We start from the raw sequence: 14,830 nt of genomic DNA, 5'->3' as shown, positions 1-14,830 counted from the left end.
GTTAGTGCGTGCTAGCTTGACTTTGGTGTTCCCAGTGATGTTCCTAGTTTCCATCTTGGAGTGTAATAATTATGTTGAATTACGAACCCGATTGTTAAATTACCCCCCCCCCCCCCCCCCCTTTAAAAGAATTCGGAATACTAAGACAATCTCATATCATGTTTCATGGAGTCAGGTGCACAGAACAAGAACCACATCACCACATCGTCAATAACGGCGATTGTCTACGCCGCATTGTCACCCATTGAACGGATTTTTTTTAAATAAAAGAGTGTAAAATATAACATTTGGAAAAAAAAAATGTTTTATATTGACTTCAAAATCATGCTAAAATAACTGTATCAAGTTTTGTAGTTTAATTAAGTCATTATAGTGAGACTGTTTGGTGTTTTTTTTCAATGTGATTGTTGTTGTTTTGATACATGTAAGAAGGTAACAAGACTTCAAATTGCCGCTAAGTTTAATAAATTCACAAACGCTATTTCTATAGGTTGGTTGCACCGAGCTCAGCTTTGAGCGAGTTTCTGTATTACCTGCACACGTGTAAGTAACAGTAGATCAAATAAGTTTATTTTAAAAATACATGGACATACATAGTACAGAAGACCAAAGGTGGCAATGTTGCAAACATCAACCCGTAAATTGTCAGACTGTCACCTTGATTAATATTCTTACCCCTCGGTGGTTCGTATTGTATATACCGGTACATGTAATTATATCCCCGGATGTTTAAGACTTGTTACCTGTAATTAAATCCGCGATGTACGGTTCTAGGAAAAAACAAAGGTGAAATTTTTGTTTAAAATTCAATTTACTGGTTACAATATTATTATCAAAACCGATTTGGTTTGACTTTTCCTATAGCGTCACGATCATTTCTGTCAGCTACGTCATGCATAAATTATACACGCCGCCGGTGTGAAAACTATATGATTGGTTAACTCCTATTTTTAGGCCGAGTTATCAGTATACGCTTATATTAATGCAATGCCAGAGCTGAAGGATTTCTCAGAACAGTTTATTTCCCCCCAATATTATTCATTCAAAATCGACTATCCCGTATGTTTAAATTCTGTGCTAAACTCTCTCTCTCTCTCTCTCTCCTCTCTCTCTCTCTCTCTCTCTCTCTCTCTCTCTCTCTCTCTCTCTCTCTTTAAACGGGCGTTAAACCATAGCCTCAAGCTACGGTCCAGAGTACGGCGTTATAAAAAATATAATATTTAAATGTTGCTAAGCGTTCATTTCATGTAAATACCGTAAATATATAATGCACATGTATTACCTACTAACTTGCCAGTAAAAGTGATAGGTATGAATTCCTCGATTTCTACACCTTTCGATCGGCAATCGACAGTCAATAAAAGTAATGAACGATGGTGTGAAAGAACGAGACGGAAGTGGAGAGTGCAAGGAGGTTTGTACATGTGCGTCTTCATTAGGCAAGTGTCCGATTCGCTTCTCTTCTGTTGCCCTATCACTTTCGGTGTAAATATATATACTAAAATATCCACAAACCATTTGCTGCAGATTTCTTTATTTTACCTGTCTCTGAACCCCCGATCACCCGCTCCATACATGAACACTGGTTTGTTTACATACATTAAAAATACAGTTCTTGATCCGCTTTCCGAGTACGGTTAAAGGTTGTTTAATAGGAGAAAGTTTGGGGCGGGTAAAGCTACAATTATTAACAGTAGTAAACTAAATGAAAAATTATTTAAATGGATTATTTGCACAAAATGTGGTATGGTATGATGTAAATATTTTTAAAAAATAGTGTTATTTTTATACGCGGCAAATTGCCGTAAAGTTTTTTTGTACATGTAAGTATTGTATGCACTGTAGCTTTATATTTTCTAACCCAAAATTTATACACAGAGCTACAGCTATATATGTTATGTACCGTATGTATTGTTTTATCACAAGTGTACACTTTCGAAAAATAGCCCAATTTCGACAGTCACGAGTACCCATGTGAATTTTTCATTCTCTGATATGTTGTTGTTCTGTCCGTGCATAATTTAGTCTTAGTTAACCAGCAGCCAATCAGCGGTAAGCTGAATCCACCAATAAAAAAAACTGTGGTTAAGGTGCGGGTATTGTTTATGTATGACGTAGCTGAAAAAGTTGAACGCGACGCGATCGGAAAAGTCAAACCAATTCGGTTTTAGTAATATTTCCCTATAAAAGAAATTATATATGAATTAATCATTTACCAAATGTTTCATTTTTTGAAATCTCTCTCTCTCTCTCTCTCTCTCTCTCTCTCTCTCTCTCTCTCTCTCTCTCTCTCTCATTATTTGCTTGCTTAAGTACTGCTTTAAAGTATACCAGGGACAAACGGTATCTAGACTACCTACATGTATAGTGCGGTCAATTTTTGATATAATGGAGATCTATGTGTAAAAACATCCTGAAAATTTTACTGCGGTCGCATAAGTACTTTTCGAGATATTTGGGGAAAACCCGATTTCACACCTTCAGAACGATTTTTAATCAAGCCGATTTGGCGCGGGATGAACTGTGGCGTCACGGGGTCAACTACTATCATATGAAAAACAAGAATATCGTATGATAACTGTTTGTTTTCTTGCATTGCTTTTTCGATATATGAACATTTTTTTTTAAATTTCCTTATCAACACTGAATGACTAAATATACTGTTGTTTGAGTTTAAACCCATATTTTATCGAACAAAAATGCCGAATTCGGAAACTTGTGAACGTTTGCTTCATGAATTTATTCAAATATGTGACACATTTTGCATCACATGTGTATTCTATGTAGCAAATTGACAATCAATCAAGGCACTATTGTTATAAGAAACCTATTTTTTAAACATTTTTCGGATGTTTTTTCATGACATTAATAATGATATTGATAAATTTATATGTTTTTGTAAAAGGTGACGTGGGGGTCTATTCCTCGTATGAGATATAAAATTCAGGCACGAAGCATCGGTCGGGGGGGGGGGGGGGCTTGCATTTACCATGTTTACATATAAAAATTTGAATTATCATGGAGCCTCCCCCCCCCTACTTTTTGGGGGAGTATGTAAGTATTAATTAAGAAATTAAGAGTGAAATTGAAGTTCCAGATATATACCACGCCAGCTCCCGCCCTCCCCCACGGATAAGGATATAGAAGAATGTCCCCTTTATTTTTTTGTTTGCTTGTCAAGATTTTTTGGATGAGTCTGAGATGTAATTTCAGGCAGGTAGCATCGTTTTTGAATTGGGGGGGGGGGGATAAAAACGATGCCACCTGCCCGAAATTACATCAATATTGCCCGATTATTCATTTTTATATTGATTTCGGACTTATTACAATCAAAATAGCATGCACATTTTAACAAACAATCGAGGGATTATTAACAGATCAAGGCGAAAGTCCAAGATAGCCGCATGATGAAGTTTGTCTCGTAACTTCTTTGAAAATACGATAATGGAATTTAATTTTACACTTATTTACATCCTTTGTCAAGATATGTTTAAATAATGATTTAGTGTCAGTGTAACAATTTAATTAAGCTATTTGGAGTTAAATTGCTGACTATAGCGCTTGAAAGAAAGGTGTTCTTTATTGGACAAGAAATTAAGACCAGGGACGTAATTACTTCCGAAATTATTACTTCGTTATTACTTGATTACTTGATTGCATTTTTTAAACAAGGTTTAAATTGCTGAATTGTGAGTTTTGTCATTTTTTAAAAGATAAGTAACGATTAAGGCATATTTTGAACATTAGTTTCTTTTTGATAGTCTCGTGCATGCATTCTATGTCCACTGATTGACGGACTATACCCGTGTATTAGCTAATGAATGCTTATTTTACACAGTCTAATTTAATTTCTGTTTTAGCTGTTAATAAGTGAGTAGTTAATTATACACAAATCAATTTACTAGTCTAGAGGTGTGAAACCTCCTCTTTGTTCACCAGACTCGTGTACCATGTGTATACATACCCCAGACACACACGTGTCTGGAGCAGTAACTTCGTTAGTTTACCTGTGCCATCGTCTCGGGTCAATCGTGTGTGAAGGGAGATTATGTAATCAACAACTGAATAATGAACATCAATCTGTCCATGCAAGCATTTAAGATATCGTAATCATCGATAAAAAAGGCGACGAGAATAGCCAAAATCCTTTAAAAAGAAACTTGATTGTAACAAATTAATTACGGATACAAATTTCTAAAGCTACAATACTTTAAATAACTAGATACGTCAAAACATCAGAGCTATATCAATTTTTTTAATTTTTGACTGCAAAATCGAATTTATTTTGTAATGCTTTTTAAGGTAATTCCTTTCCTGTTGATCTCGTAACCTCTCTTCCGCATGTTGAATAAGCAAATTAATAAAATAATGTTGAATATGTCGCCTTAATTATAGTTATATTATGTAAGTACAACAAATAATTTTCTATAATTCAAACTGCTAGCATTCATACCGTAGATACTCCATTTCATAGAGCTTTATTTGTGATGCTAAATTAGTAAATATATTATTCACCAATTCCTATATATTTGCTTTGTATATCTGTGTACATATTTTGTTTTCATGTCGTTTTGTATGTACATGTATATCGAGAAGGTCATTGTGTACACAACACACAAGTCAGTGTTTTTGTCTAGATTTTTGTTTTCTCTCAACTTGCTTAGCTTGTGGTTAATTTTGCTCTCAATTATAAACTTATTATGAAGAAATTTTGGAGAAAAATCAGTGCCGTGGGCGTGATTTGATCCCACGCTAGTACAGTACTGCTACTTATATCGCCCTCCGCGCAGCCACTGCGCCACTCGCGCTTTAATGATATGTGTTTTTTTTTTTTAAATATAAGGTAAGGCTATCTTATTAAAAAGGAAATAAACTGAAAATCAATAAAAGTAAAGCTAATTTTTTCTTCGGAATAATATATTCTTAAAAATATAGAGTATTTCACCCATTGTTATGGTTCCTTATTCAAAATTTGAATAATTACTTTTTGATGTTTTATAGTACTACCAGGGACATTTATGTATATCACCGCCTGACATGAAATGCACCGATCCAGCTTTTTTTCCTTGGGGAGGGGGGGGGGGGGGTTCGGAGTGACATTTTAGTTTGCCAGGGGGTCAGAGGCATATTTTCGATATTTCTTTATGTAAATTTAAATTTTCAAAGGGGTCCGTCCGGTCAATAATACGCGTTTTGTCACTGCCGGTTTGATACTCAGCTTAGCATTAGCTTTGAATTTCGTTATCATTTATATGTTCCAATTAGAAACCAATGATATTTTTTTCATTATAGCCGACACACTTGTTCATTCTTGAAAATGATTCTCAAAATTATGCATGTATTGCAGTTAACTTGGATTTACACGAAATAATTTAATTGAATGATCAGCCCAAATATGTGGCATCCCGTTTAATACATGTTAAGAAGCCCGATAATTTACAGTGTTTTAAAACTTACGCACACTTGTATTGATTGGCAAAATGTGAATATAATAATCTTCGTTTCGGGATGGCATTGTAACGGGCTTTGCAAAACCAGGGACGCTGGTGTCTCACTGTCAAGACAACTACCATTTACTTAAAATGATATATGTCGCATTGATCCACGTAAATTTCTAATGCCAAAAGCTATCTGATTCATTAATATTGATAGTAACGATTAAAAGTTAACAAAATTGGTTAATAATGTTTACATTCACGTAATAAAAACCGTGTTTGATTTCGTAGAGACGGAAGACCTTAATGATAAGTGTTCGGTAAAAATTTCTCGCATCTGAACTTCCAGTAAAAAAAAAAAATAAGAACGCAGAACCTTAAAAATGGATGAAAAACAATCCAAAATTAATATAAAGATTCACAATTCACTCCTTGTATGTGCCAAATTTCCATTTTATCATGCAACTTGATAAACTGGTTCACAGCCAGTTCCCAAAACTCGGAAGTGGAGTGAAGACAAACGAGGGGAATAATTTTGCTATCATGAGCAGTAAGTATATGTATGTTCTTAATTATTTTCTTCATCCAATTTTAGCCTCGAGCGAGTTCACCTGTGTCACGTGTTTCTGTTCAATCTTGTATCTGCTCGCACGTGTCTTACACGTGTATATCTCCATTCTTTGTAGAACAATAGGGTGCTAATTAATATACACAGACTGACACCTGTAGATACTGCCATGTGAATTGGTAGATGCTTTAGGACAATAGGATAGTAATTAGGTATACACAGAATGTGTCTCCTTGGTCAGTTGACTTATCTGTGAGGAATTCATAATGAACACAACAAAGACTTATAATGCTACATGTACACAGCTGGCACATGTAAAGCTTATTTGTAATTGACATCGATACAATATTTAAAAGTTATTAAAATGATATTATAAATGAAATGAATGTGCAAGTAATAAAATGTTGAAAGAGTATAGATTATCATATATAGTCAATGTAATACAAATCATTGCATTCCTAAAACTATATGCATTGATCTAAATTGATAACGTTTAAATACAGTTTTGTTACTATACTTGTATTGTTTTCATTTTAAGGAAATATTTATAAGTAATATGAACAGATCCATATTTCAAATTTGTCATTAGTACAATTGGCAACATTTTAAAAAACATTATATAGTCTGGCATCATGTCTATTATAGACTGTGCACTGTTGCATTCTCTCATGGGGGGGGGGGGGGGGGGGTGAAGACTTTTTTCAGGAACCGTTTTTGTCTTATAGTCAAATTATTTTACTACTCCTATTTCAAAGTAAACTAATATGTCAACTTATATTCTTCCAAAAATATTATACATGTGTATAAAATTATCAATTATTAATGTCTTTATGCAAAGCATATTTTTACCAAAAATTATTAATTTGATGTAATATATATCATATACCATATGAGGATTGTAAAAACTTGAATAACTTAATTGACTGAGCTGGACATCTAAGATAGTCTTACCAAACTAATTCAAATTTATATAAGTCCGTTGAATGATTGAATGGTTGAAGTTATATGTAAGTAAGTAAATCATTTATTATTGTGACATGTGTATCTTTTACAACTGAGTAGTATAAAATTACATAAATCAAACACCTGCCCATTGGACCTATGATAAGTCACTGTTAACACTAAGTTATGATTTTATGCATGGGCAAGAACTTAATTTGTCTTAATTAAAATGCAGAATGAATAAAATTTGCAGCTTGTCTTAGAAAATTACAAATGAGAGTTTGAATTTAGAAACTAGAGAAATTAAAGAGATTATTTGGAAAAATAACAATTTGATATAGTTTTTTTCTGAGATTGTAATCTTAGTTCATTTTAGAAGAAATTGGAATGTGTCCACTACATGTATTTCGTCTACAGAGTTTTCATGTGCACTCAGTCTAGACAAGTTCACCCTGAAATTGTGCAGTCTCTATTTTCAGGGGTAGTATACCCCACACCGAAATTGTGCCATTGTTGATCTAGCTAACAATATGTTTAGGAATGTTCATTGAGATGTTATTTTCTAGGCAAAAATTTTCCTTTGATAGTTTGTATGTTCTTAATTTAGGAGTATTTAATGTGGATATCCATTTGCCATCTTAGTTCATGTTCTAACTGCTGTTTGCTAATAAAATGAGTTAATATATATTTTACATGAAGTACATGGGGGCATATTTTCATAGGTTGCCAGCTAGTATATCTACATCATCTAGAATAGACATTGTGCTTTTATGAATAGTCCTTGTCACACTATTACATGTACATTTTATTATGTGTATTAATTGTCAAACACAATTTATGTACATGATATACCATATGACTGCCCAGAAAGACAACAACTTCAGTAAATAATGAGTAACATAAATACAAGGCTTTTAGTTACTAAAACATCTTGTCAATGAATAGAAGAAGTCGATCAGAAATAATTAAGTACTACATGTATACGTAGGTAACTGCAAGTTAAAAATCAGAATTAATTATTTAAAACCTATGGCCAAAAATTTTCAGAGAGAGAGAGAGAGAGAGAAAGAGAACATACCCGGTATATATAATCATGTTCATAATTAACTTTGAAACAAACCAGAATCATTCATTAGGAGAGCTGAGAGAGAGAGAGAGAGAGAGAGAGAGAGAGAGAGAGAGAGAGAGAGAGAGAGAGTTGTTGAACATGGTTACAAATACATGTACCTGGTATGTATTCAGAGCTTTATTTAAGCTCATTGAGCATTGTTGAGTAGAGTATTAGGAAAAATTTAATATGTAACATAACTATTGAATAAACATATAAGTGTTTGTAGTATAACCTTACAATATCCATAAAAGTACCACTGAGACCAACATAATACAACTGCATAATAAATAAATGTTATTTAAGAAATTAATGGGTTCTAGCCTCTGATCCGCCATTCAATAAATATTTTAAAACAATCTTGACTAATAAATGTCAATCATATAATAATGATTCCAATATAAGTCAGATGAGCAAATCTAATATTTTGAGGCTGTATGAGCTATAATTTTTGAGAACCTTAAATTTATCGCAATGATGGGACCCAGTTCATTTAACAGGCATGGGGCAATGACTTTTTTTTATAAAGGAAAAGCATGGGACAAAAACTTCCTTAGTATTAATTATGTACCCGTGGGATGAACACTTTTTAAAAAATAAGTTACAATTCCCAACTCAGAGGAACAATTAATATCTTTAAACATATTTTATTTAAAAATAAAATAATAATTTAGGAGGGAGTTACTCCCATTATTATCCAAAACTGTCTGACTTGCTCTCTTGAATTTACACTAAAATTCTATGAAAAGATGAAATTAGAAAGCTTATGCAATTCTGAGAAAAAATATGCATCATATTGCCAATTCCATTGAGGTATAAGAAAAATATAGCCATTTAAGTGAACCTACCATTTCCCCACTCCTCTATTTAACACAGATTCATGGGGCTCTCCTTTAGTAAAACATATTAACTTAATCTTTTAGACATCAATTGTTGTTCAACCTCCTTGAATAAGAAACCTTATTCAGTACTACATACATCTACATAATATTACTATGATAAAAGCATCAAATCACTTAGAAATACTCTTACATGTATTACACTCCCCGTATTTTGATTGTCAGAAAAAGCATTTATAAGTTTGAAATATTTTACCTAATATTATGAAACTTGTGGCAATTTTCTTGGGTCATTTCTTACACATATTTGAAATAATCATCACTGATGCTAAGAAATTGCTCTTTTTTGGTAAATTGGATGATTTGTAGCATTTTTATTCACATCTAGACATGCCATCCTGCATGTGTTTTTTTTTTGTTTTTTTTTGTTTCCATGAAAATGGAAGTTAACAATCATATTTAGTGAATATCTTATCTATTCTGGTTTCTAGTCTCCTTTTGATAAACAGTAGGACCTGCAAGTATGATATGCCTACCTTTAATTTAAATAAAATTAAAACACACCAGGGTTACGCTGGAGATGGATATATATATAAGAATTTCATGAAAAATGTTCAATTTTTACATGTATTTCTACATTTTTGACGCATATATATATAAAATAAAAGGGTAAAAATATGTTGATTCTTGTTCATTTCAATAGTAGTACCGTAATTATAGTAGCTAGATGTTTTTCAAGGTCAAGTGTACCTTTACATATCATACATGTATACGTAATGAAAGAAGGGAGATGATTTTTTAACTAGTGTAAAAACATCTTAAATATCACTTTTGCACAGGATACATACACTTGGGTTTTTAAGGTTGATACTATGATAACTACATTTGTTTACATGTAATTACATTTGTACTACATTTGAAAGAAACATATTTTTAAAAAAAAAAATGGGTTATAATTTGTCAGGTTTCTTAATGTTATTTCATTAAACCAGAGAGCAACTTCACTGCAGATTTATAAATTTAATGATTAAATTGATAAAAACCGTTTTAAAAGTATTAATTTATTCTTATCTCAGTAATTAACTTAAGCCTATAAATTGTCATCAGAATAGGAAATTCCAACTTTCTGCCAAATTTCACTCAAGTGGTGGCTATTCTACTCATGTAACTGAAGAGGGAGTATTAATAAACTCTCCTTCTGTATGTATATAAAAATAATTGTTTACATTGTGTAACCTTTTGTAATTAAGTCTCCCAAAAGAAGTTTGGAGACATTGTTTTTGAAAGCGGTTTCTTCTTTTTCTTCTTTCTTGCCTCTGAACTTGTCCATTGCTTTTCTCAGAGATGGCTGCATGAACAGAGTTGTACACAACTCTAGATCTAGAATATGATAGGCCTGCATACCCTGTTTTAAATTTTAAATTTATTGTTTTTAAATTGGGGTTGGGCAACCATAGTTTTGGGGGTCAAATAGGGGTGGAGTCTAACACTGAATCCGTAGGGAAAAATTATACACTATATTGTAAATGGTTATCACTTGAAAACCGTTAAATATATTGACATGGATTTTTCAAATGCTAAATATATTGAGTGTTAATTATGGTCAATACATGGTACATTATAGATATGATCTCTGGGGACTATATATATTCCCCAACCCCGAGGTTTGGGAAATTACTTAATATTTAAAAAACCGTGACTCCTCACCCCTAAACCGTATAAATTCTTGTTCCTTGTGTAATGGGGCATCATATGGTATATAGGTTATGGCCATATGGGAGTGGTTCCGTCTACCCCTGACACAGGAAGTGCCCTAATTTAAATATCTCATTAAATTCCTATGAGATCCCCAACCCTAAACTACTTATATTCTTGTTCTTTGTGTTAAGGGGCATCAAATGGTATGTAGGTTATGGGCCCTGGGGGTTGTCCTCGGACCCCCATTGAACAGGAAGTGTCCAAATATCTCGAAAACGGTTGAGATCCCCACCCCTAAACCAAATATATTCTTGTTCCTTGTGTCAAGGAGCATCAAATAGTATATAGGTCATGGGCCCCAAGGGTGGTCATGACCCCCCCCCCCCCTCTTTTGCTTTGAACAGGAAGTGCCCAAATATCTTGAAAACAGTTGAGATCCCCGCCCATAAATCATATATATTCTTGTTCCTTGGGTCATGCCGGTTTACCTGATGTACAGTATCAAATCAAATCATATCAATCAATCAAAATTTAAAACGAAAATGATTCTCTTGGCTGCAGTGAAAAGTAAGAGTTTATAGGTTTACATAAACAGAAATATTTTCATTAATATTCAATAGAATTGGTAATTTTTGGTATTTATTTTCGCAGAATTTGTTAAATCTTATTGTTATAAGCTCTATAAAGTCATTTCAAGAAGAATATGTTATTGATGGTACATATAATTTAGCATGTGTAATTCATTAGATGGATATAATGACATTATCTAATAAATTAATACATTGGTTGTTTGAATATTGCTTTTTCTAGACTATATGATCAGACAATTGAATCATAAGTGTTTAGTTAACCCCAACATACAATCAATCAAGATAATATATTTAGAGGACTTTTTATCCTCTGGGATAAAATATCCCAACATGGTCATTCAGAGGATTTTAAATCCTATAAAAGCCTTTTATAGGATTAATTATCCTATAAACACCAAAGATGGGAGAAAAAATCCCATGGGAGTTTATATCCCACAAAGATTTTTTTCTCCCATGGGATTTTGGTGGGGTTTGAGATGGGATGAAAAATCCCACCAAAATCCCATGGGATTTTGATATTTGAGAGACAATTATAAGAAAACTAGAGCAATGTGTACATTCATGCTGACATGATAGGATCAAAGTAAAATGTCCCATCAAGATATATAAACAAAGTAAGCTATGTCCAACGGAAAGGGTAGCTAAAAGCCCGGACCTTGTCATGTCCGGACTTAAATGTCGCACTGTTAAATACATCTGCTTGTACCATGCGACTGCCATATCACGTGACCACTATGGACATAAAATATTGTACTGTTATATATATATATATTAGAAATGTATTGCATTTGAGTGACTGTTATTGATTTTAAAAAGGACATGCCAGTTGAACTAAAGTATACCTGTTTTCATCACAAAAATTTCCCGATATTTTTATTGACTGCCTTAACTGTGCTGCGAAGTAACTGTCTACACATCGCTGTAAAATCCATCGGGAAATTTTAAACCAAAGGTGGTGTAATGCGTCGTATATATTTTCTAAATTATGTTATTTATAGCGAGCGCAGCTCGCCGGCGTGCAGCGCCGGCGAGCGAAGCGAGCTCTAAGAACCAGTGTGCGCGGGAAAAAGAACGAGCTAAACCTACAGTTCATCAAACAACATTTTTTGTCTACGTCCCATAATGCTCTCTAATGTTTTCACCCGTGGTGCTATGCCAAAAATGGCCGACTTTTAACTCGTAATTTACGGTGACTTAAAGTTTGAAGACAAGATTTGAGCACCGCATATGGTTTGGCGAGACTCAAAAGATTTGTTACATGCTTCCATACCTTCGTATTGAGTTGAGAAACGTAAACAAAGACGAACAAAGTAATGGATGACGTCACAGTGCACTCGCGCTATATTTCCCGCGATAAATTTAGAGGTGGATCAAACATCTGTAATTCGTGTTCTTGCTATTTCAGCTGCGATAACTGCCTCATTGACGTATGATTTGTTTTTAATTTTTTTAAATATAGAGATTTTATGTATATATATTAGCAAGAGCCATCCCTTACCAAAATATAAGGCCTCTGGCAAACAGTTGCCGCAAATTTGCAGAGAGGTTGCTGCAAATTTGCGACAAACAGTTGCAGCAAATTTGCGGCAAGTTCAGAATTCGTATGCAAATTAGCTTTTGGGAAACTGTTTGCGGCAAAGTTGCGGCAAGTTCAGAATTCGTATGCAAATTAGCTTCTGGCAAACTGTTTGCGGCAAATTTGCAGCAAGTTCAGTATTCGTATGCAAATTAGCTTCCGGCAAACTGTTTGCGGCAAATTTGCCGCAAGCTTACAGATAGACATAGCAACTTTAAGATATTACAACATAAGAAAAACAATTAATAAACACTAATAATCATTTAATAATGAGTTACTAATACATGTACTATGCTTTTCAATCAATTAACAAATAACTTCTACTGGTGATTGACAAAGATGTTGTTTAACTTAAACAGTTGCAGCAAAATTAGAGATAAAGGACACAAGTAATTAACTTAAAATTTTACACATTTTATAAATTTCAAAAATAAACACAAAACTGATGAACAAACCATATTGAAATTTGACAAATGGTACTCAACCGATAGGTGATGATTTGTTGCTGCAGATCGATAAACTTGAATGCAGTTTGATCACAACATGCATGCACAGATGGACTTGTCAAAAGTTCACAATGAGCGAAGTTCAAACCATATACCATATTTTTCGGAAATTAGGTCGATACTTTTACCGATAGTTCACAATTAAGCCCTGCACGGTCACTGGTCATGTTACAATTAATCACGGATTCTTTAAGGCATTCTCGATGTCTTTTTTATGACGGTCTCCTGTACGTGCTCTCCGATTTAATTTCACACATAAACAATATCACACAAATAGCCGAATATCACAATAATGCCCACAATGGAATGGTCAGACTTCAGCACTGTTGTTTATATGCTTTTCTACGTAAGTCTTACACAAATTCTGTCTTCACTCTTTTTTGGTTGCATCATTTGATCATAAAATCATTGGGGTTTTTTTTTTGCGCATGGTTTTCTTTAGGTCTGTGTAACCCAGTCACCAGGGCAGACACCTATTGGGAAGATAAATGGATTTCATATAAACACAATTGTTTTCAGATTAAAACAAGTTAGCCTATCATATACTTACTCAATCTATAAATCTATATAAAGCTACAAATTTGCACTAGGCCTACTCTAACTCTGACTATGCGAGTAGAACATGAATTCTTTTATTTAAGTAATAAAAATGTAAATCATATGAAATGTACTTTTACACTATGTAATGATAATTTCCTAAATTTGGCGTTGTTTAAATAAATTTTAATCATTTGTTCATGCATCACAACGACGTCAATAACGAACGTTTTGCTCGATTCGACACCCCGCATTGTCATAGGGACGGCCTTATACTGTTAAACTCATTATAAAAGATCACAGTCTTTCGTTTTAAATTCCAATAACTGTTTAAACTGCCATTCAACGAATATGTTTTCATTACTTCACTTACTTTTTCAAAAACGTGCTCATGATCATGCAGATGGTGCATGCAGTGGCCATAGGTGTTGAGACTCGATTCATTCACTTATATTCGTCCTCTGTTTAGCCGTGGATTTTCCAAAAGTAAACACTCCATTGACAATGTTTCTTTTACCTTGTGCACAGCCTTATTCCCTTATTTTCATTCACTTTACCATCTCGGTGATGGCAGACAACATGGCAGCATCGAATGTGAAAATTGGCGTCTAGCTATTGATCGACCAATCAGCGCGCGCGTAGCTTAACATTGAAACAAAAGTAAAAGTAGAAACAAACACTGAACAGCATAACGTTACGGAAAACTCTTCAATCTACATGATTCAACATCAAGCGGTTTATATACTCAAATCCAAGTTGACTGATATTTGAACGTAGGAAAAAAAAATATAGCATAACAAAAGAACAGACAGGTTGGTGTTCACGTAATACGTGGGGTCGGGGGGGGGGGGGGGGGGGGGGGGTTCATTATGAAGCATCATGCGATTAAAGTTGATCTTATTTTCGTAATAATATTTTTATCGAGACTATCTTAGAATAAAACTTAAATCCAAAAATATTAATTAGATTTATTTTTTCTCTATACACAAATTATAAAAGCAATTCATTATAATTGACAGTCTTAAATTTGT

At 33.6% G+C, this 14,830-nt stretch overlaps 1 long non-coding RNA gene across 1 annotated transcript; it reads right to left on the bottom strand.

Moving 5' to 3' along the window:
• Window positions 1–13,004: 13,004 nt before the first annotated feature.
• On the bottom strand, window positions 13,005–14,614 carry LOC128162562 (uncharacterized). The gene is made up of 2 exons (XR_008240685.1): window positions 14,173–14,614; window positions 13,005–13,735 (listed from the first exon to the last, which is right to left on the bottom strand). It is a non-coding gene; the product is annotated as an uncharacterized LOC128162562 (long non-coding RNA).
• Between the last annotated feature and the right edge of the window lie 216 nt (window positions 14,615–14,830).

Source organism: Crassostrea angulata, chromosome 9 (genome assembly GCF_025612915.1).
Source record: "Crassostrea angulata isolate pt1a10 chromosome 9, ASM2561291v2, whole genome shotgun sequence".
NCBI classification, from domain to species: domain Eukaryota; kingdom Metazoa; phylum Mollusca; class Bivalvia; order Ostreida; family Ostreidae; genus Magallana; species Magallana angulata.
The sequence above is the reverse complement of the archived record's forward strand: the minus strand, read 5'-3'. Positions and strand labels throughout refer to the sequence as shown.